Source organism: Rhinopithecus bieti, unplaced genomic scaffold (genome assembly GCF_001698545.2).
Source record: "Rhinopithecus bieti isolate Rb0 unplaced genomic scaffold, ASM169854v2 scaffold_11110, whole genome shotgun sequence".
NCBI lineage: Eukaryota > Metazoa > Chordata > Mammalia > Primates > Cercopithecidae > Rhinopithecus > Rhinopithecus bieti.
This window is the reverse complement of record NW_016806890.1, coordinates 1,766,181-1,790,389: the sequence shown is the minus strand read 5'-3', so window position 1 is coordinate 1,790,389 and position 24,209 is coordinate 1,766,181.

The window sequence follows — 24,209 nt, the reverse complement described above, 5'->3', positions numbered from 1 at the left end:
AGCTTCTCTATATGTGTATGAGCAGGGTGGGGCGTAGTGGGTGGGAGGGGAGGGACTTGGCTGAGACACTGTTCAGGTGCCTCTCCTTCCCCAGAGCCCCACGTTCATAAAATGACAGGAGCCTGTGTTTGGGGCTCCCTCAGCAGTGAGACAAACCCCCTCCCCAATCTGTGCTGATCCATCTGACCCCTTCCCAGTGCCATGCCAAGGAGAAAAATGGAACACTAAGGAAGCTGGTACCCTCTTTCTCTTTCTGGCCTCGTGATAACACCATTGAAGTGAGTGAAAAACGGCTTAGTTGTTACTTTCAGTTCGACTCCTTGTCTTAATTGACTGCCACAACACATGGCAGCTCTCTAACAGGTCCAAGAGTCCAGTGGAGGGAGCTTAAGGATGTCATGAGGGAAGACAATGAGGCTAGATGACAACAGCCTTCCCACTCCCACCAAACAAACCTACTGGTTTCAACCAGAGTAGCTCTGCTTCTGTGTCTTATGTTGAGGTTATGAGCAAGATTTCAACTGAGATAGGCTGTTCAAGGCTTACCATGGTTCCTGGCACATAGTTAATGCATGTTATGATGATTATTGCAAATTCGGTACACTAGTAGTTCTGATTTCTAGATTCTAAATAATTGTGCCATTTTGGAAAGTAAAGATCATAGCATAAATAGGTAGATTGTTATTCATTGTACATTCCTCACTCTCAAAGCAGGGTGGGCTCAACCATCACCACACAGGGGGATCTTGATAAGGGAGTCATAAAGAACATGTGGAAGCTAGAGTCTAGCTTTGCCAAAATCTTCTACTCAGAGAGAGACAAGAGAGGAAAACATGCCCTGTATGGAACCACTGATGAAGAGAGACAAGAACTCTCACTATCATCGTGGTTGTTATCACACCCTAGTAATATGCAAGTGAACCTATATTATAAACACACATCATATGTTGTCTAGGTTAATCTTCTTTTAAAAGAAAGTCCTAAAGTACAATCCTATTTTACAGATTAAGAAATTGAAAGTTGGAGGAATCGAATAATATTTCCAAGGTCGCACAGGTGAATTCCAACTACATTTTAACCAATTTGATTACAAAGCTCATGTTTTTAACCCCTCCTCAATAATACCCCCTCCACTAATGTTTCTGTTTGCATAGAGTGGAATAATATTTGTTCTGTTACTTACCTTTGTACTAGATACCTTAAAAACAAACAAATTATTTTGCCAAAGACATTATTTCATTCTTTTTATTGCTGAGTAGTATTCCATGCTGTGTGTATGTATATATATATTCTTTATCCATTCATTGGTTGATAGGAATTTAGGTTGATTCCATACCTTTGCAACTGTGAATTGTGCCATGATAAACATGTGTGTGCTGGTGTCTTTTTGATATCATTAGTTATTTTCCTTTGGATAGATGCCCAGTAGTGAGATTGCTGGATTAAATGGTAGATCTACTTTTAGTTCTTTGAGAAATCTCCATACTGTTTTCCATAGAGGTTGTGCTAATTTAAATTCCCACCAGCAGCAGAGTATAAGCAATCTTTTTTCACCACATCCACACCAATGTCTTTTATTTTTTGACTTTTTGATAATGGCCATTCTGGCTGGAGTAAGGTGATGTCTCATTGTGGTTTTAATTTGCATTTCCTTGATGATTAGTGACATTGAGCATTTTCTCATATGTTTGTTGGCCATCTGTATATCTTATTTTGAGAAATGTATGTTCATGTCCTTTGCCTACTTTTTAATGGGATTATTTGTTTGTTTGTTTTTTCTTGCCGATTTGTTTGAGCTCCTTGTAGATTCTGGATGCTAGTCTTTTGTCAGATGCATAATTAGCAAATATTTTCTCCCATTCATGTAGGTTGTCTGTTTACTCTGTTGATAGTTTCTTTTGGTGTGAAGAAGCTCATTAGTTTAATTCAGTACCATTTGTCAATTTTTAGTTTCGTTTTATTTGCTTTTAGGGTCTTAGTTATAAATTATTTGCATAGGCCAATGTCTAGAAGAATTTTTTCTAGGCTTTCTTCTAGAAAATTTTCAGGTATTGATTTAAGTCTCTGATCCATGTTTAGTTTATTTTTGTACATGGTAAGATATAGGGATACAGTTTAATTCTCCTACATGTAGCTATCCAGTTTTTCCAACACCATTTATTGAATAGGGAGTCCTTTCCCCCCTGTATGTTTTTGTCTACTTTGTCGAAGATCAGTTGGTTGTAAGTATTTGGCTTTATTTCCGGGTTTTATTTTCTGTTTCATTGGTCTATGTATCTACTTTTATACCAGTACTATGCTGTTTTGGTTAGTACAGGCCTGTGTTAGGTTGGTGCAAAAATAATTGAGGTTTTCGCCAATCCTTTTGCAACAACCTAATAGTACAATTTGAAGTCAGTGTAATGTCTCCAGATTTCTTCTTTTTGATTAGGATTGTTCTGGCTATTGGGGATCTTTTTTGTTTCCATATAAGTTTTAAGATTGTTTTTTCTTCTAATTCTGTGAAAAATGATGTTGGTATTTTAATAGGAATTGCATTGAATCTATAAATTGCTTTGGGCAGTTATAGTCATTTTCAGGATATTGATCTTTCCAATCCATGAGCATGGGATGTATTTGCATTTGTTTGTGTCATCTATGATTTCTTTCAGCAATGTTTAGTAATTCTCCTTGTAGATGTCTTTCACCTCCTTGGTTAAGCATATTCCTAGGTATTTTATTTTTTGCAGCTATTATAAAGGGATTGAGGACTTGATTTGATTCTCAGGTTAGTCATTTTGGGTGTATATCAGTGCTGCTGATTTGTGTGCATTAATTTTGTAACCTGAGACTTTACTGAATTCATTTGTCAAACCTAGGAGTCTTTTGGAGAAATCTTTAGGGTTTTCTAGGTACACAATCATATCATTGGCAAACAGAGATAGTTTGACTTCCTGTTTTCCAATTTGGATACACTTTATTTATTTCTTTTGCCTGATTGCTCTGCCTAGGACTTCCAGTGCTATATTGAACAGGAGTGGTGAAAGAGGACATCCTTGACTTGCTCCAGTTCTTAGGGGGGATGTTCTCAACCTTTCCCATTCAGTAGATGTTGGCCGTGGGTTTGTCATAGATGGCTTTTATTATTTTGAGGTATATTCCTTCTATACCTCATTTGTTGAGGGTTTTTATCATACAGCGATGCTGGATTTTATCGAATGCTCTTCCTGTGTCTAATGAGGTGATCATATGGTTTTAGGTTTTTATCCTGTTTATGTGATGTATCACATTTATTGACTTGCAAATGTTAAACCATCCCTAGGATGAAACCCACTTGATCACGGCAAATTATCTTTTTGATGTACTGTTGGATTTGTTTTGCTAGCATTTTGTTGAAGATTTTTGTGTCTATGTTTATCAAGGATATTGGTCTGTAATTTTCTTTTTTTACATCCTTTCCTGGTTGTGGTTTCAGAGTGATACTGGCTTTGTAGAACGAGTTGTAGAGGATTCCTTCTTTCTCAGTCTTTCAGAACAGTTTCAGCAGGATTAGTACCAATTCTTATTTGAATGTCTGGTAGAATTCCACTGAGAATCCCTCCGGCCCTGGGCTTTTACTGTTGTTGTTTGGCAACTTTTCTTTTATTACAGATCAGCAGCAGTGCTATACATCAGATTTTTGTATTACAATCTCACTGCTTGTTATGGGTCTGTTCAAGGTTTCTATTTCTTCCTGATTCAAGCTAGGAGGGTTTTATGTTTCTAGGAATTTTTCCATTTCCTCTAGATTTTCTAGTTTGTGTGCATGGAAGTGTTCATAGTAGTCTCAAATTATCTTTTGTATTTCTGTGGTTTGGTTGTAATATCTCCATTGTCATTCCTAATTAAGCTTATTGGAATCTTCTCTCTTCTTTTCTTGGTTAATCTGGCTAACGGTCTATTGATTTGGTTTACCTTTTCAAAGAACCAACATTTTGTTTCATTCTTCTTTTGTATTGTTTTTTACTGTTTTAATTTTATTTAGTTCTGATCTGATGTTTGTTATTTCTTTTCTTCTGTTAACTTTGGGCTTGGTTTGTTCTTACTTCTCTAATTCCTTGAGGTGCAATGTTAGGTTGTCAATTTGTGATCTTTCAGACTTGTTGATGTAGGCATTTAGTACTATAAACTTTCCTCTTAGCGCTGCTTTTACTGTGTCCAAGATTTTGATAACTTGTGTCACTGTTATTCATTCTGAATAATTTTTCAATTTCCATCTTGATTCCATTGATAACCCCAAAATCATTCAGGAAAAGATGGTTTAATTTCCATGTATTTATATAGTTTTGAGTGTCTTTTTGGAGTTGATTTCTAGTTTTATTCCACTGTGGTCTGAAAAGATGTTTGATATTATTTCGATTTTTTAATGCATTGAGACTTGTTTTGTGACTTATCACATGGTCTACCCTGGAGAATGTTCCATGTGCTGATGAAAAGAGTATATATTCTGCAGTTCTTGGGTAGAATGTTCTATAAATAACTATTAGGTCCATTTGCTCTAGAGTGTAGTTTAAGTCAAGTGTTTCTTTGTTGACTTCCTGCCTCGGTGATCTGTCAAGTACTTTCAGAGGAATTGAAGTCCCCCACTATTATTGTGTTGCGTTTATCTCTTTACTTAGGTCTAGTAGCAATTGTTTATGAATCTGGGAGCTCCAGAGCTATGGGTAAATAATTAGGATTGTAGTATCTTCTTATTGGATTAATCCATTTATTATTATATACTTACCATCTTTGCCTTTTTTAACTGTTGTTGCTTTAAAGTCTGTTTTATCTGATATAAGAATAGCTACTGCTGCTCACTTTTGGAAACTGCCAACAAAGGAATATTCCCAAACAGTCAAAGCAAATTAGCCATCATTTGTTCAGATGCGCGCGCACACACACACACACACACACATACACACACACACAAAACCCTAGGAACCTAACAAAATTTTCAACTTTTCACTGGCCTAATTCATACCTAATCTTGTTTTAACCCTTCCATCTAACAGTCTTCTCTCCTGGAATGAAAAATTAAGGTGAATGTAAATAGCATCAGCAAACAGTACAGAGATTGATTTGAATTTTTCCTTAATTCCTGTGATTACTTTCAATGTTGTCATTCACCTTCTTCCCTGTTCTGTAATCAAAAATCAAGTCTTCTAGTTGTGACAATAAAATACCTAGTTGTTAAACTGACCCATGTAGGATTTCAACACTTTACGATTTTTCTTTACCTATGTTTTAATTCACAGTTAAGATTAAAATCTCATAATGTGCTACACATGACTTCACCTGTTCTGCTCCCATCAGCACCCCCACAACCTTCAAACCTCCACTCTCACGCCCAGCTGTTAGATACAAGGCATATGTTTGAGACGGGAATGTAAACCTGAAACAGCAAAACACCTTAGAATTAACCCAGTGCCCAGCCCTTTCTCACTTGAGTTAATTTGCATCCATGAGCAATTAAGCCATCAAGGTATATTTCCTTGTTTTCATGAGCATCCTGGCTATTGCAAGTAAGTGCTGCATCATAGTTAACCACTTCCTGTAAAGTAAATTTCTCCCTCAGCTTCTCTGTGACTTTCATGACCAGTTACAAGAACCCTAACTAGTTGATAATCCATTCACCAAAATTCAGTGAATTGTCACTGTAAGTGGTATAAATGGCAAGTCTGCAATCTGCTAGGACAGGTGTCATGCAGTCTCCACACTTAACCAAAATAGAGATGCTCCGTGCTAGTCAGGGGCATGACTGACTCACTGGGTGGAGGATGCAGATGACTCACTTGTGAAATCCAAAATATCACCGATGCAAATGACTCTGTCTAGTGATGCTTTTCCAATCTGCCAACTCAGTTATAACACTGGGAATATTGCCGATTTCCTGTGTGGCTCTTTTTTCCTGCCTGAAAACAATAAAAATATCCAGGTCACTTCTAGGCAGACTGACCTGGGTCTTTTTTAATGTTACTCCAATACCATAAAGGGAAAGGACTATAAGTAAAGGGGGTGCTCCTCTGGTTCTTAGGACTATTAAAGTTGTTGTGTCTCATGACCTTTACATAAGCAGATGACTTCCTAAAGAGTTTAATCAAAATAAATAGGTGCGCGGTGGCTCACGCCTGATAATCCCAGCACTTGGAGGCTGAGCAAGCGGATCACGAGGTAGGAGATCGAGACCATCTTGGCAACACAGTGAAAACCCCGTCTCTACTAAAAAATACAAAAAATTGCCGAGCGTGTTGGCGGGGCGCCTGTGTCCCATGCTATCAGGAGGCTGAGGTAGGAGAATGGCGTGAACTCCGGGAGGCGGAGCTTGAGTGAGCCGAAATCGCCCGCACCTGCACTACAGCCTGGGGCTACAGATGAGACTCCGTCTCAAAAAAAAAAAAAAAAAAAAAAAAAAAATCCTAAATGGGCAATTTGCTTTTTTACATTTTACAACAGCCAAAATAATATTTCTAAATCCTAAAGATTCTGTACAAGCCAGGCAGACTCTCCAGGGTCCTTTATTTTAAAGGGGGACACAGTGGACTGGTGTTATCTTGACAATAAGTTGTAGTTAACAGTCCTCTTGCCTACCTTTGGAATAAACCTGTTCTTCTGACTTAACTTTGCCAAAATGAACACAGGCATATGGAACTCATTCCTGATGCTTTATTGGCAGGCTACCATGTTTCCCTCCTTAGAGAAAGTCAGGGCAGGGATGGGTGTCCTCAATCTTCATCCTCTAAGAAAAGCATAAGAGTGAGGCAGTTCAGTTACAGGAGCGTAATTAATGTCATTAAACCACTGTTGGGAAAATGATTATGCCTTCAATTTAGAGGTGACCTCCCTGTAGGGATTTGCAAAGGAAAACTTCTCACCCTCACATTGTCTCACTCATCCTGACAGCACCTCCTGTGAGACAGGGAGACAATCTGCTTTGCTCTATGTGGCCTCTCCAGGAAAGCACACACATTTAATTTACTATGCTCAGATGCTTCTCCTAGAGGTCCTGTCTTCCTCCTCCCTCCCTGGGATATATGCAGGGCCAGTGTTATGACCATATGACCTGTATAGTTAAACAGGGTTCTACATTTAGAAGGGTCCCATGCTTGGTTTCATTCTCTGATGTCACTCCCTTGAAACTCTTCATAATTTTTGAACAAGCGGCCATGCATTTTTATTTTACACTGGACCCTACAAACCATGTAACCAACCAGCCCCAGATATAGATTTATTGAGCTGAACATGTAATGTGAATGAGGAAGCATTATACCAAGTAGACTGTACCTTGTCATCTCTGCAGGAATTGTGTACCCTAGGGGTGTGGTCATCATTAGAGCTGTTCACCAAATATTTTGAGTTCTCCTTACAGAGACAGATAAGTTTGAACTAAAACTTGTTTTAGTCTCTGAAATGAATAAGAAATGATTATATCACCTCTGAGCAAAAAGTTTAAAAGCCAATGCTCCATTTGCCACATTCTCTTTCTCCTGCCTTGGCAGTCAAAAGACAGAGCCCCCAAACAACCTGTAATCAAAATGTTCTGTGAGCAAGAAATAAACCCTGGTGATTTTAAGCCACTGAGATTGTAGGGCTCTTTTGTCCTTTAACTTAGCCCATCCTGATGGGTACACAGGGTCATAAACTCAGATTCCAGAGCATTCTTTGAGATGCTTAGACACTCATGCAGGAAGCTGTGAGGCAGCAGCAAAGCAAATGGCAATATCAGCTCTGAGAATGGGGAAGAAGGCTTCTACCCAAAGATATGAGGGCGTTAGAAGAAGCCTACTGACTACTGTATAACTTGTTTAGTCTAATTATTCACCACCGAACCACAGAAAATATGGAATTAGCAAGGTCTATTTGCAATGGTCTCAACAGCAAATAAATCTGTATCAGAGAAAAAGCATTGATTAAATTTGTATGTCCTTCCATCCCTGCCATTTTGTTTCTCAAATACTCAGCAAGTGTAAATTGCTTCTTTTCAGACATGAAAAGGGGGGCAGGATAAAATGACAGTAAAGACCCCAAGAAACATTATCACTTCTCCAGAGGTTGACTAGTGAAGTTTAGCAGACATGCAATATTTTAATAAAATGTTTGGTAAGCTTGGGAGATGTAACAGCTTAAAATAAAAATTCAACCTGTTTTATAATTGTCTCTCTCGTAAGCAAGAAATCAAGGTCAATGTGAATTTACAGTAGCCCCTGGAACAGCTCTGTAAAGAAGGATCTCATCCTGCCTGCAAGTTGGAACAGCTGCCGTGTTCTTTTATTCATGACCAAATGTTTCCAGAATGATTAAACTGGCATTGTAAATGTGCGGTCTGTATCAGCTGAGTGACAAGGATTAAGTGAGATTCAGATTAAAATGCTAAGTGAGTTTGTACCAAGATCAAGCCAGATATATAGTTAACACTAAGAAAATACGTGCTGAAGAAGAAGTATAAAACAACCACCACCTAGAGGAAACCTCAGAATAACAAATTGTACCAGAGAATGTCTTGAATGGCAAGTAAGTCAGTAGGGACTGAATTACACTTTTGAAAGCACAATCGCTGGGCAATATTTTGGAAAAAAACATAAAGCCAAACAAACGGCTTGGCCATCATATGTATTCAGAGTAGGTTTTGTTCAAAAAGAAGGTTGCAATTATAACATCCATTTTATTGATACAATAAATGTTGATAGAGAAATTTCAGGACAAACGATAAGTTGGAAACCAAAAATTACCATAAGAACTGCTAGATTTATGACTAAAAAAAGTAGGAAAATGCTTTGAGTCATGTAGAGCTTTTCTCCCCGGCCCAAAAAAAATCCACAATTGAAAGTCAAAATGAATGCAAATGTATTATTTATGAAACAATAGTTTAGACAAATAGTTACATTTGTTGCAACAAGTAGAATTTTAAAAAGCACCATTAGAAAAGAAATCTGAGCCAGGCACAGTAGCTCATGCCTGTAAGCCCAGCACTTTGGGAGGCCAAGGCAGGTGGATCACCTGAGGTCAGGAGTTCGAGACCAGCCTGGCCAATATGGTGAAACCCTGTCTCTACTAAAAATACAAAAATTAGCCAGGCATGGTGGAGGGCGCCTGTAATCCCAGCTACTCAGGAGACTGAGGCAGGAGAATCACTTGGACCTGGGAGGTGGAAGTTGCAGTGAGCCAAGATTGCACCACTGCACTCCAGCCTGGGCAACAGAGTGAGACTCCCTCTCAAAAAAAAAAAAAGAAAGAAAGAAAGAAAGAAAAGAAAAGAAAAGAAATCTGTCATCACTATACGAGTAATGTATGGAACTTTTGTGGTGTAATGAAATAGAAATAAAATCACGTAGCCTTTGATGATGACACAGTGATCTGGGACATTGAAGAATAAATACAATATTTGAATTGACACCCTCAAACCTCCCTGTCGATGGTCTTCCAATCCTCTATATCTGCTCACATTCCATAGGACTTAACCCCATTGATATACCGTTCTTCGCTGAAACTTGCGTTTTTGGATTTGCAAAGGGAACAAAAAGGGAACAACAGTCTTACATCCTTAGAATTCCCAGTAGTGGCCTTTTGCCTGATAAATTTCCCAGTTGGCTTCATGGAAACACTCCTTTCCAGTTCCATTAGACACTCCAAGTTTGTCCTTCTATAGGGAGGACTTAATACCTTCCCTCCTAAAGCTCTGATTGAGGTCAATAGAATGATGATAACATTTTTATTCTCAGTACCAAAGAAGTATGAGGAGGTACCCAGGCTAACGTGAGTGAGAGGCCATAGTACATCACAGTGATCAAGAACACGGGCTCAAAGGCCGGGCACAGTGGCTCATGCGTGTAAGCCCAACACTTTGGGAGACCAAGGCGGGCAGATCACCTGAGGTCAGGAGTTCAAGACCAGCCTGACCAACATGAAGAAACAGCACCTCTACTAAAAATACAAAATTAGCCAGGCATGGTGGCGCATGCCTGCACTCCCAGCCACTCTGGAGGCTGAGGTGGGAGAATCGCTTGATCCTGGGAGGCAGAGGTTGTGGTGAGCCAAGATGGTGCCATTGCACTCCAGCCTGGGCAACAAGAGCAAAACTCCATCTCTAAAAAAAAAAAAAAAAAAAAAAACACGGGCTCTGAATCCATCTAGCCTACCTGTAATCTCAAAATCTGCCTACAGCTCTCATTTTCACATCTGTAGCTTGTGGATGGTAATACTACATGACACATCATGAACCAAATAATCCTTGTTCACCACTTACAAAGTATCTTGCACACAGAAAGTTAGCAATAGATGGTTGCCATTATGATTATAGTAAATTCTCTCTCTTCTAGGAAAAATTTAGAGACATCCTTAGCCTCTTGACTCTGTTCACCCTCTTATAAGAGTCACAGATTTCTGCTTGTGTGCTACAGATACTGATGCTCTCAAGGAGGTGAACAGATGTGGTATCCCAAAACTGGACAGAAAGATAAAATACAGACTGTTGAAGAAAGGTCAGGAAGAGGCAGCTGCACAGGAAGAGTAAGTAGAAAACAACATTCAAGGTCCAACCCCTGATGAGGTGCTAAGTGACTGGTGGGAGCAATTCCTGCTGTAATCCAGTTAACATTTAGCATCTAATTATCACTTCTCAGTGGAGTCCAGACTAGATAATTGTGAACTGCAACCTCCGGGCTGCACGGGAAATGTATGATGCTACTAAGCCATGGATTCAATCATTTAGCAGGTACTGCTATCTAGAAGTAAGTAGAGAGACATGGAGAATATTACTCTGGTCAACCAGTGAAGGGTCATCTTTTTTTCTGGATCTGGCCTGCAGTTCAGTGGATTTTAGCCCAACAAGATGTGAATGACTTAATCCAAGATTTCCTTCTATATTCCCTCTCGTACTAGCAGTCATGGACTCTAGAAAACACAATGTGAGATTCCAAACCTCAAGTTCCCTTCATATAGGATGCAAAGCAATGCTAGTGATTCCTCACTTTTGTTTTGTTTTGCTTTTGTTTTCAGGGAGATGACACATTTCCTCATCCTTCCAGTCTTCCAAAATACATTTCCTTAATATCTAAATGAGGTAACTGCCTGGGATAGAATAATGACTAAAACATAAGTCCCAGACCTGAGAAGCTCATAGTCTAATATAAGAGACTAAGGGAGAGGCCAGAGATTTTCAATAGAATAATACATGTAACAAAGTCATGGCGGGTGGTAGAGGTTGTAGTAGCACACAAAATAGGGCAACTAAATCTGCCTGAAAAAGACTTGGAAGGCTTCTCACAGAATTAATGACATGTATGTTACATCTCAAAAATAAATAAAAGAAAAAAAGAGGAAAGGCACTCTGGGAAGACAGAAGGGTGAGTATAATAGAAAAAGGCTTAGCATGTTTGAGCAAAATAAGAAGTTCGTCATCATGTATGCTGTGGAGTAGGGGGCATGATATTGGAAAGACAGGCAGAGAATACAGTGTAAAACATAGTATGAAGAATATTATAAAATAAACCTAGGAGTTTGGATTTAATCTTATAGGTAATGGGAACCAGCAGTGTTTTGTTTTGTTGCATTTTTAAGACAGGATAGTGATACAGACTTTAATTTTTGAATGATCATTTTAAAATTAAAGAGGTAGAGAAATGTGTTAAGATGAAAGAGAATAGAGATAAGAAAAAGTAGGTGTAAGTAGTGTGATGGAAGGGAAGAGAATGGAGATGATAAAGACTAGACAGAACATTGTCACAATGGTCTGGGAGGAAAATGTTGGGATTGTGGACCAGGACAAAGACAGTAGAGATAGAAAACAGGTCAATTTTAAAAGACTTTTGGGGGCCGGACGAGGGGGCTCATGCCTGTAATATCACCACTTTGGGAGGCCGAGGCGGGCGGATCACAAGGTCAGGAGATCGAAACCACGTTGAAACCCCGTCTCTACTAAAAATACAAAAAATTAGCCGGGCGCCGTGGCGGGTGCCTGTAGTCCCAGCTACTCGGGAGGCTGAGGCAGGAGAATGGTGTGAACCCGGGAGGAGGAGCTTGCAGTGAGCCGAGATCGCGCCACTGCACTCCAGCCTGGGGAACAGAGCGAGACTCCGTCTCAAAAAAAGAAAAAAGAAAAAAATAGCCAGGCAATGGTGGCGCGTGCCTGTAATCCCAGCAACTGGGGAGGCAGAGGCATGAGAATCCCTTGAGCCGGGGAGGTGGAGGCTGCAGTGAGCCGAGATGGTGCCACTGCCTTGCAGCCTGGGAGACAGAGCGATACTCTGCCTCCAATAAAATAAAATAAAATAAAATAAATAATAGATTTTTCAGAGATATAAACGAAAAATGCTTGGGAGAACAAGAGTGGAATTAAGAATACACTTGCAATAAAGAGTGGGGTAAAAGTCATGTTGTGGAGTAAGAAAGAGGTGGAAATAGAAGCGTCTCTCAAACAGTAGTGAATGAAGGCTCTTTCCTCATCCTTGGTATAGAGATGATACCAATCCTCAGCACTACTGCATGGAAATCCAGTCATGGAATAAAATGAAGCTAACTGGATTACCTTGGGTCTGCATTCACTAGCTTGGCCTCATTTGAACCACTTCAGTCAACCAGCCCCAGACCAAAAGCTTTAAACTCAAACTCATTTTCCAGGAGCACACTATTCTCAAGCAAAACCAAAATGCTATTCCTTCAGAGAGCCCTGACTTAACCTCAGTTCCCCACAAAGCCGAGCCAAGGACAAAGACATATGTGCAAGAAATTGATAGAGTGGAATTGATAGAGCGTAAAGCAGGGAAGAGTCAACACAAATACACATCAGCTACTGCCACCCACAGCTGGTTGCTCAGTCATCCAAGCATTGTGCCTAAATACCACACTGATTAAGAGCTTTTTTACCTCTCTGGTTCACACCCTCACCATTATTTCTTTTGACCTGTTACAATAGTTTAGTAACTAACAGTATACAAAATACATTAGGAATATGCAAAGTACTATAAAAAAATTACTTGTTGCATATACTCAGATTATCACACCTTAGAGCAGGTCTTATTCTCCAGATTCAATAGAGTTGTTCTAGCTGTAGGTGACTGTCCCTTCCTTCTTGTGTAGACCTTGTTTACTTTTGCATTGTACTGGGTTGAACAATGTCACAACCCAAAATTTTTGTCCCCCATGCTCAACTCCTCCTGCAGAACCTCAGAATATGGTCTTATTTGGAAATAGGGTCTTTATAGTTGCAAGTAGTTAAGATGAGGTCATACTGGATTAGGCTGGGCCCTAAATCCAATGGCTGGTGTCTTCATAAGAGAAAGGAGAAGGAGATTCAGAACACAGAGGAAGGGAGAAGGTGATGTAAAACTAGAGGCAAAGATTTGAGTGATGTATCTACAAGCCATGGAACACTAAGGACTGCCAGCAAATCACCAGAAACTGGGAGAGAAGCGTAAGATGGTTTCTCCCTCAGAGCCTCCAGAAGGATCAGTCCTGGCAGCATTTTGATTTCAGACTTTGTTGGCTTCTTGTATGTCTTCTTTTTCTGTTTGTTTGTTTTTTGTTTTTTGTTTTTTGTTTTTTTTTATTTTGAGACAGAGTCTTGCTCTGTCACCCAGGCTGGAATGCAATGGCGTGATCTTGGCTCACTGCAACCTCCACCTCCCAGGTTCAAGCGATTCTCATGCCTCAGCCTCCCAAGTAGCTGGGATTACAGGCACCTGCCACCATGCTTGGCTAATTTTTTGTATTTTTAGTAGAGATGCGGTTTTTCCATGTTGGCCAGGCTGGTCCCGAACTCTTGACCTAAAGTGATCCACCCACCTTGGTCTCCCAAAGTGCTGGGATTACAGATATGAGCCACTGTGTCTGGCCTGTCTTCTTTTGATAAATGTCTGTTCATGTCTTTGCCTACATTTTAATGGGATTGTTTGTTTATTCCTTTTTCAACTGTTTAAGTTCCTTATAGATTCTGGATATTAGAACTTTGTCCTTTGCATAGTTTGTGAATATTTTCTCTCATTCTGTAGGCTGTCTGTTTATTCTGATGATAGTTTCTTTTGCTGTGCAGAAGCTCTTTAGTTTAATTAGGTCCCACTTGTCAATTTTTGTTTTTGTTTCAATTGCTTTTGAGAACTTAGTCATAAATTCTTTGCCAAGGCCAATGTCCAGAATAGTGTTTTCTATAGTTTCTTCTAGGATTCTTATAGTTTGAGGTCTTACCTTTAATTCTCATCCATCTTGAGTTAATTTTTTTATATGGTGAAAAGTAGGGGTCCAGTTTCATTATTTTGTATATAGATAACTAACTATCCCAGCACTATTTATTGAATAGAAAATCCTTTCACTATTACTTATTTTTGTTGACTTGGTCAAAAATCAGATGGCTGCAGGTATGCAGCTTTATTTCTGGGTTCTCCACTCTGTTCCATCAGTCTATGTGTCTGTTTTTGTACTAGTACCATTCTGTTTTGGTTACTGTAGCCCTGTAGTATAGTTTGAAGTCAGGTAATGTGATACCTCTGACTTTATTCTTTTTGCTTAGGATTGCTTTGGTTATTCGGGCTCTATTTTGATTCTACGTGGATTTTAGAATACTTTTTTCTAATTCTATGAAAAATGACATTGGTAGTTTGACAGAATCGTGTTCAATGTATAGGTTACTTTGGGCAGTATGGCCATTTTAACAATACTGATTATTCTAATTCATGAGCATGGAACGTTTTTCTATTCGTTAGTAGCATCTATGATTTCTTTTAGCGTGTTTTATAGTTCTTTTTGTAGAGATCTTCCACCTCCTCAGGTAGATGTATTCCTAGGTATTTTATTTCTTTGTGGCTCTGTCTTAAAACAAACAAACAAAAAGCTTTCAGTTACCTTTACCATAAGGGTTATGGGAAGTCTCTCTGAAAAATGTTCCCAGATTATTCTTGTTTTAGACATAAGCATTGATGATCTATATTGATGCAAATGTAACATGGAATGGAGAATTTTTACAAATGGTGTCATTACCAGCTATTACTGACATAGCTTTAATTTGTGCATTAAGTTTAGCAGCCAATTACCTAACAGGTCATCAAGGGAAGGACACAGAAGAGGCAAGCATTGATAATGAAAGGTCTATATCACAGGTGTGCTCAGAAAAGGCAAGCATGGGTAAGCAAGCTCAGGGAGCACTGTCAAGAAAACATGAGAAGCAAAAGAAAAATATTGCTAGAAGGGCTCCAGGAAGAATTTTTCCTTATTTAGTAACTTGGGCTGAGACTTGACCTCTGAAATATTAAGTCTTCATTTATCTCTCCTCTACATACATACACACACATACACACACACACACACACACACACACACACACACACAGAACACTTCTATAATTTTAGCTCCACATTCAGGAAAGAAGTAATATTCCATTCCATGATGACCATTATAGCTATTGCTATGTGGTTAATGAGTTAATATATTCAAAACACATAGATGTGGGCCAGACACATGTTAAGTACTATGTAAATGTCAGCAATTACTATCATTATGTCCATCCATTTTTTTCCCACAAAACATTACTGGGACTATCTTAAATGCCTAACACTGAGAAATCAAATATGATTCCTAATTTTGAGGATTTTGGTTAAAAACAGGTGGTGGTGTTCAAATCTATTAACCTTATGAATTAAGCATTTTTATTCCCATTATATTCATGAAGAATTCAAGATTCAAAGAAGTGACTTGCAAATACACCACTCATAATTAATGAAGTTTGGACTTCAAACCAGGCTGTCTAAACTGAAATCAGAGCTAAAGCTCCAAGTGTGAGATGCACGATTGCCATAGCTGTAGCAGACCAATGATTCAATGATTTGGAAAAGGAGGCACAAGAGCAAGATGTAACTAATTCTGCCTGAGAAAACTGGAAAAAGCTTAGAGAAAAGGTGACATGTAAGCAGAGAAGATTTCAAAAAAAAAAAAAAAGAGAGAGGGCAGGGAGGTAAGAGGGTATTTCAGCCTAAGGCTCAATGCCTTGTTTTGCTATGGGGTCAAATGAACTCTGATAGCTATTTAAACCCAATAGCTTTCCTCTCCTTGTTTGGGATAGTTGGTCTGTTCATTCAATTAGTATTTATTAAGCAACTGCTTTGTATAAGACCATATTAAGCACTGATATACATAAAAAGAAAACTCCAAAATAGATTCCACCCCCCAGGATCTTCCTGAAGGAAGGAGCTGACTAGGTTAGCTCCTCTCTTAGTCCTCAGTTCTTGCAATTTGTGTGTAGTTCTTTCACTATGGCATGGAGAGCAGGTATAAAATAGAGCATTGCAGCGGGCTGAGTGTTTGTGTACTTCTAAACTGCTTATGTTTCAATCCCAACACCCAGAGACTTGTATTAGAAGGTGAGACCCTTGGAAGGTAATTAGATTGTAAAGGTAGAGCCTTCATGAATGGGATTAGTGCTCTTACAAGAACCCTTACAAGCTCTTATAAGAGAACTTGCTTCCTTTTTCTCTCCTTCCACCACATGAGGAAACAAGGATAAATCTATAACTTAGAAGAAGTTCTTCACCAGAACCCAACCATGCCAGCACCCTGATCTCTGACTTCCAGACTCCAAAACTGTAAGAAATAAATGCTTGTTGTTTTAAGTCACCCAGTCTATGGTAATTTGTTACAGCAGCTTGAACACACTAAAACAAGCATAGTGCCTGTTACTCTAGGAATGACTATCTGATATTCCATAATACAGGTGACAAAAGATAGTATTATTTCCAGGAGAAGCAAAATGTATTCAGTGCCCAAGAATGACAAATTTGAAAAGAATTAGGACTCTAGTTTAATCTAGACAAGAAATATGAAATTTGGTCCAAAACTGAGTTGGAAGAGAGCACGATATTTCCATAGATAGCGTTTATTTTGAGAAAATTCTGAGCTGGAAATATGAAGAGGTAAGCTCATGGCATATGCAGGGTGGCAGAGTCAGAACTTGAATCCAGTTCAATTCAATAAGGCAAATGTTAGCAAGCCCTCTCCTTTGAACCTGGCAAACATTGTGAGAACCTCTCATTGGTTTGGTGGAGAGAAGGAAAGTGACTGAAAAATCTAAGTTGTTATTAATGCATCTTAAAACCTATTACATTTTTTATGATTTTGTGGAACAGCGTAATTAAACCACATGCAGCATGCTTTACTTGCCTCAGGGAAAGCTCACTGGATAAACAAGATATGGTTCCTCCCTTGCTGCTTCCACTGTCAAGGTTAATAGGAAAAAAATCTAAATAAGTATTACTGTTCCTAGCAACAACAATAATAACAGTGGCAAACAATTAAGAACTGCCTTTTATATGCCAGGTACTTTATCCTTGTTTTCCCTGATCCTTTCACATATTCTTTGAAGTAGGTATTATTATCCCCATTTTGCATGTAAGTTGACCAATACTCGGGGAAATTTAGAAACTTTCCCAAAATGACACAGCCAGGAAGTGGCACAGCTGGGACTCAAACCTAGATTAACTCTAAAGTCTACAGTATAATAATGCTCAGTGTACATGAAAAGGAAGCAATATCAGACCTTATAATGCGGGGCAAAATGGCAATACAGGAGACCTGAATTCAAATCTTGGTTGTGCCACTTGCTAACTCTGTGAGCCTACAGCTAGTTGCTAAACACATGACCTTTAGGTACAAGATTACAGTTAATGAGAGAATTGGATAAGATTAGATGTTGTAAATGTGCCAAAACCAATACCTAGCGCATAACAGATTCTCATTTAAAGCTAGTCAAACCTAAATAACCAAGTATATTTCATTCTAAGGAAACCCAGAATAATATGCCAAAATCAGAATTTACCAAACATGCTTCTGTTTCCATTTCCAAACAAAAGAATTCCTGTGTTATACCATCAATAGAAAAATATTCCCAAAGTGTGTAAAAGATCGTTTGATTTACAAACATTAACTTTATACAGGTCCCCAGGCACAGTGATTTCATCAAGCAAGGTATATCTGAGGTCTGGTGACGAAGACCCTATATTCCTCCTGCATCGCTGATTTTTAAAAACTGCTTCCAAAACAAATCATTAGAAACTACATAGAATTTAATCACTCTATTCTTTACTCTTCAAGTCAATGGTGACTTACAAATGGTAAAGGGAACTAAAATGTACTGTGTGCCTATCATGTGCCAGTTTTCTTACATAAATCCCACCAGGTAGGTTTACTTACAAGGTTCACAAACACTATACTCTTGATAATTTCAGACCCTGGAATGGAATTATCAAGATCTCATCAGTCATTCCAACTCCTAGAGGAGTAATTAATCTATCTGCAAAGATTTCTCTCATCTGTAATTACAGTGGCCATATATCCTGGGCTTCTTAGTTCAGTTTAAATATTCTCTCTTGTTGCCAGACCATGTCTCCCAACTTTGAGTTTGGATGATAGACTCTTGGTATCTTTAATTTAGAGTGAATTTAAACCACATATTTCTCAGAAAGAAGTAGGGAGGGAGGGAGGNGGGTACAAAATACTGCTGATACTCTGCCTACTGCTATTGCTGTGAGTAGTAAAGTCCTATGTCTCTGACCCAGGCATCTCATGTCTGCCTACACCTGTGCTTGAACAGAAAGAATCTACAGAGAAAGGAACTAGGAATCAGGGAAGCATCCCCTAAAATATTCTGTGCCATCTTCAGATTATTTTATGTTGATGAAGCAATTTTATATAGTTCTCAGGTTCTCCTCTTGAAAAGATTCAGAAGGCTGTGAGACATTTGAGAGCAATGACTATATTTTGTTTACCTTTGTGTCTGGCTTGGAATCTAAAACAATACCTAGCATAATATGGATATTTAGTAAAGAAAGAGGAAAGAAGGAAGGAAAAAAGGAAGGAAGGAAGGAAGGAAGGAAGGAAGGAAGGAAGGAAGGAAGGAAGGAAGGAAGGAAGCGAGGGAGGGAAGAGGAAGGGGGGAGCCAGAGATAGACAGACAAAGAAAGAAAGAAAGCCTTTCCTCCTCACCCACACATGGGCCACATGAAGCAGCAGCACATTTATCCAGGAAATTGATGTAGTAGCCACAAGGGATTCATTTACAAGGGGAAACTATAGCCCTCAAATAGGCAAAAAGTAAGAATACATCAAGCTAAGCAGTAAAGCCTCATCCATTTGCAGGTCTATCTGCCCTAACCCTCTCCTTTTATGTTATTCATGGTCATTTGTAGAACTAATCAATTGCCAGATGAGGTGTGAATTTGGTGGGCTTAAAAAAAATTTTTTTTTTTTTGCTTGTATTTGGCAAGACCACCTCTCCTCTCCTGACAAATTAATTACCTGTGAATACCTCCCAGCAGCCCCAGACTTTCTTAGATGAAAGAATAGTGGGTATATGTGCTCACTGTTTCAAAATGTGAGCATAATAAATGAAGTGATCAAAACCCAGGGCTCTGACCTGAAGCCAAGGACAGAGAGCCTGCTGTACATTCTTCACAACATTGTTTTCATCAGCATCAAGTTCCTCAGATCACAGTTCCCAGGGCTGCCAGCAGAATGGATTTAATATCGCCACGTGGGAAGAAGAAAAAGCCACAGGGGTGAAGGAGCTATTAGAAAGAGAGAGGCCTTAAAAAGTTCTCCTAGAGAGCTTCCTAAAGACAGGGGAGAAGGCACAGCAGTGAAGCACTGGGGTCCTACTGCCATGGAGAAGCTCCCCTACCTTTGGCGGCAACAGGGCTGGAGGATAATGGGTTGCTGGACCTGCACAGGGTGCTAGTGCTGGTTCTGGCTACAGCAACTTTCAGTGATCTATTAGCACTTAGGGCTACAATTTTCCTTACATTTGCAGGAGTTTGCTTCCAGGTTACCTTGCAATTTCTTCTTAATTATTCCACCTGGATCTGTGTCTCCAGCTGGTTTTAAGTGTCTCAAGGGCAGGAACCAAGATTGCCATTTCATTTGTAACTTCCTACAGTGCTGAGTAGCAAAATAACATTTGTATAATGCTCTACGGTTTGCAGATTGCTTCCTGCGCATTAGCTCATTTGTTCTTCACCATAACCCTGAGAAGTGGGAACTATTATTATCTTTATTTTGTGTAATCAGAATTCAGTGCACACGTGAAGGCTGCTTTATCTCTGGATGATTAGTCCATTTCATTAAAAGGCTAACACGGTTTTCTTAATGTCCTGGGCACTTATAACACATATAGAAGAAAGGAAAATGTGCACAACTTTGTGAAAGGGGAACTCTATGCAAGTTACTGGCTTGGAGAATTTTGAGTGTAGGTTTTAGTTTAGAAAACCTCCCAGGAATATATAGAGATGTGACAAAAAATGGGACGACATGAGCCAGGCATTCATCTTCAAGTGCATCCATTTGAGAAGGTTGCAGAAAGCCCTGGGAGACAAGCTCCTGAACTCTCAGTGTAAGTTTTCCAATCCTCCTAGACACCAAGTAGTGCCAGGCGGGGTGTCAGAGCCCCCGCATCGAAAAGTAGTTGGCTTGCAGGTCGTAGGGTAGTGAGAATTGATTGACAACAGTATAGGTTTGAAAAGGTAAGTTTCATTAGATAGAAAGAATGTTGCAGAAGAATGCAGCAGGGCGCCTCAGCAAGACAAGACTGAGTGTGCCACCGTGGATTTTTCCTTAGGGGCATTCATGGACCTTAACGCGGGAGCTGAAGGGTAATTTGGACCATGTTAGCCACATAGGCCATGATAAACGATTAAATTTGTAGACATTTTGGTGCCTTGATGTTAGCAAGGGTTGCACAATGAGTTTTGACATGCACACATTCTGGAGATGTATAAAAAATCTAGTTACTTATAAATTTCGGGGGAAGAAACCAGGTATCAGATGCTGTCTTTAGATAAGAGGGAAGTCTAATTACTTCTAAATTCCTCAGATAAGCTTTTCCTCTGGATGGCCTGCTTGATGGTCACCGGGTGATCTCCTTCTCTCCTCAGTGCTGTCTATAGCTGAATAAGTAACACATCTTATACATACATGTTCATGCTTTTGTGAATGATTAAATCTCATTTAATTTAAGCTTGACTTTGTTCACAGTAGACTTTTTCTTCATTATACGTGTTCTCAAACAACAAGTGCTGGAAGAATAACTGCTTTCACGTGAGAACCATTACATTTGGAAGGGGTCCACATATGGTAAGGTAGGTGGTCTCGCTGCCTGAGAGCCAGTGTGAGATCTGGAAATGAAGCCTGGGTTCCTGAGCTGCAGATGATCTTCAGGAAGTGTGTGAGTGGGTCAAATGTCGTATTGAGCAGAGTGGATACCACAGCACTGCCCTACTCCTAAGTGATGTTTAAATGCCTTGCTTAAGTTTCTTCAGATCTCATCAATGCTGTGTTCTAAGGAGACTTGATCCAAGAAAAGGGGGTCACTTAAGGAGAGAAACAGTAAACAGGGAAGAGAGCTCATCACCATCACTATCATCTTCACTTGTCCCAACAGATCCAGTTTGGAACTCCAGAAAATACTCTGGTAGAAATAAGAAATCTATTCTTGTATCCATATCAATAGCATCTTTATCATCATCACTTCTCCCATAATAAATCTATGCAGTCAATACAATTTCAATCAAAGTCTGATGAGTTTCTTCATGGAACATTCAAACTGATTCTAGAATTTATTTGGAAGAGAAAATGGGCAAGAATAGCTAAGAAAATTTTATGAAATAAGAGAATTGGGACCAGCCCTCCTAGGTGTCAAGACTTATTAAAAACTATAGCAATTATATGGCATCAGTGTAGGAGTAAATAGGTTATCTAAAAATAATCAAAAACTGAAACAGATCCATGTTTATGTAGGAACTTAATATTCAATAAAGTTAACACTTTGTGAAGAAAGAACAGATTGGTAAGTGATACTGGAAATAATAGACTTACTTTTGAAACAAGAGAAAATTTGTTAATATAAAGATTCCATATAAATTAAACTCAAAGTGTTAAAAGACAATATTGGAGAATGTATCTATGACTTTGAGGGTAGGAAAAGTTCTCCTTAAACGAGATGCAAAAACACACAAAAAAAACTTTAAAAGAATTATAAATTCAGCTACCTCACAATTTAAAACTTCTGTTTGTCAAAAGATACCATAAGCAGAGTTAAAAACACAAGCAAAAATAGAAAATATTTGTATCATATAGAAAAAATAATTAATATCCCGTATCAATAAGAAAGCATGAAAAAAACAGGCAACATATATTTCCAGGCAGAAAAACAGGCAACATATATTTCCAGGCAATTCACAATAAAGGAAATATAAACAGCAAATAAACATGTAAATGTATACTCAACCTCACTGATCATTAGCATGTTCAAACCACAAATGCTATACCTTTTCATTTTTCACGCACAAGATCATTAGACATTTTTAAAGTGCTGACAAATTTGACAAGAGTATAAAGAAAATATTACTCTCAACTGCTGTTGGTTGAAATGTACACTGGAATTGCCACTTTGGTGGTCATGGGGCAGAACAAGTGGAAGCTAAAAATGTGTACCTCTTTTGATCCTGTGCATCTACTTCTTGATGGCTTCCCTCAAGAAATTCTTGCACAAGCGAGCCGTAAAGATGTTTGTTGCAGCATTGTTTGTGCAAGTAAAAAACTAGGATTAACCAAAATGTCCATTGATAGAGAAATGGTTTTTAAAACTAGAATGCACACACCCTAGGGAACTCTGCAGTAGTTAAAGATAGTAAGTTATCTATACCTATTAGCCTGGGTTGATCTCAAAAACATACCAATTGAAGAAGAAAAGCTGTAGAATACTATATATTACCTCCAGGGAGAAAAAATACATGTGTATGCCTAGCAAAAGATCAGGAAAGATAGGCCAAAAAATGGCAAGCGTAATTACCTCTCAATAGAGGGGTAGGGGACTAAGAATGAAATTGAGGAGAATAAATGACTGAGGGGCCCTTTGGCCTCATCTATCTGTAATATTTCCATTTTTAACAGGGATATTGTATTTTTGTTTAATTAAAATGTAATTTTAGCCGGGCATGGTGGCTCACGTCTGTAACCCCAGCACTTTGGGAGGCCAAGGCGGGTGGATCACCTGAGGTTGTGAGTTTGAGACCAGCCTGACCAACATGGAGAAACCCTATCTGTACTAAAAATCCAAAAAATTAGCTGGGTGTGGTGGCACATGCCTGTAATCCCAGCTACTCAGGAGGCTGAGGAAGGAGAATCTCTTGAAGCCGGGAGGCAGAGGTTGTGGTGAGCTGAGATCGTGCCATTGCACTCCAACCTGGGCAATAAGAGCAAAACTCCATCTCAAAAAATAATAATAATAACAATAATAATTAATTTTAAACCAAAACTGTTACTTGCTATTTATTGAAAATGCATGTATCAGACACTATGCGAAGTGCTTTACAGACATCTATTTCATCTGAAACCGAAAACAAGTCTCCATGTATTTTTACTATTCCCACTTTATAGATAAGAAAGCTGAGCCTAAGAGATGACAAGTTATGAGTCTGTCCAGTTACACTGTCTACAGTTTGCTGCCTTGCTTAGAGATGGCCTGTCTCCTTGACCATGTATGAATCTTTCTTTAGTGCAGATATCAGGAATCTGAATTTCTGGGGCAAAACATATGCACAGAGGCAGCTTCAACAGATTCATCCCCTTCAGAGCTGCTGTGACAGTTTACACCAGATTAACTTGCAGTTTCCAGAAAAAGAGCAAACTCTGGCCTAGAAACTGGAAGCACCAGAACCAGTCCCAGTACTCCAGTTCACAGTCTCACCCACTTCCCTCCACATACTCTCCATAATGAGACTACATTCCAGTCCTACACTAAGGTTTCAGAAATGCTGGAGTCGATGGGGCAATGGTTAACATTCATTAAGTGAGAGTCAAAGGCCAAGCAGTGTTAATCTTCCATTGAATGGGCCCCGCAGCTACTGGCAGTGGGTTTTAATTGGGTTTTCTATTAAAGCAATTTTCTCCTCAGTGATTTATCATAAAGAAATGACACAATTAAGTCTCATTTGGAAACACTAATGAATTATTTAGCATGGACCAAGCAAACAGAAAACATGACCTCCATTAGCCTCATCTGAGGTGAAGGAAGAAAATCCTGAAGAAACAGACTAATAAGAATGTAGGAAATGGGAGCATGAAGAGTTACATATCAAAACAGCTTTCTACATCATCTCCCTCATTCTACTCGACCTCCCATCCCAATTTATTAAATAACAATTCACAAGACAAATCTTTGTAAAATTGCATCTTGATCTATT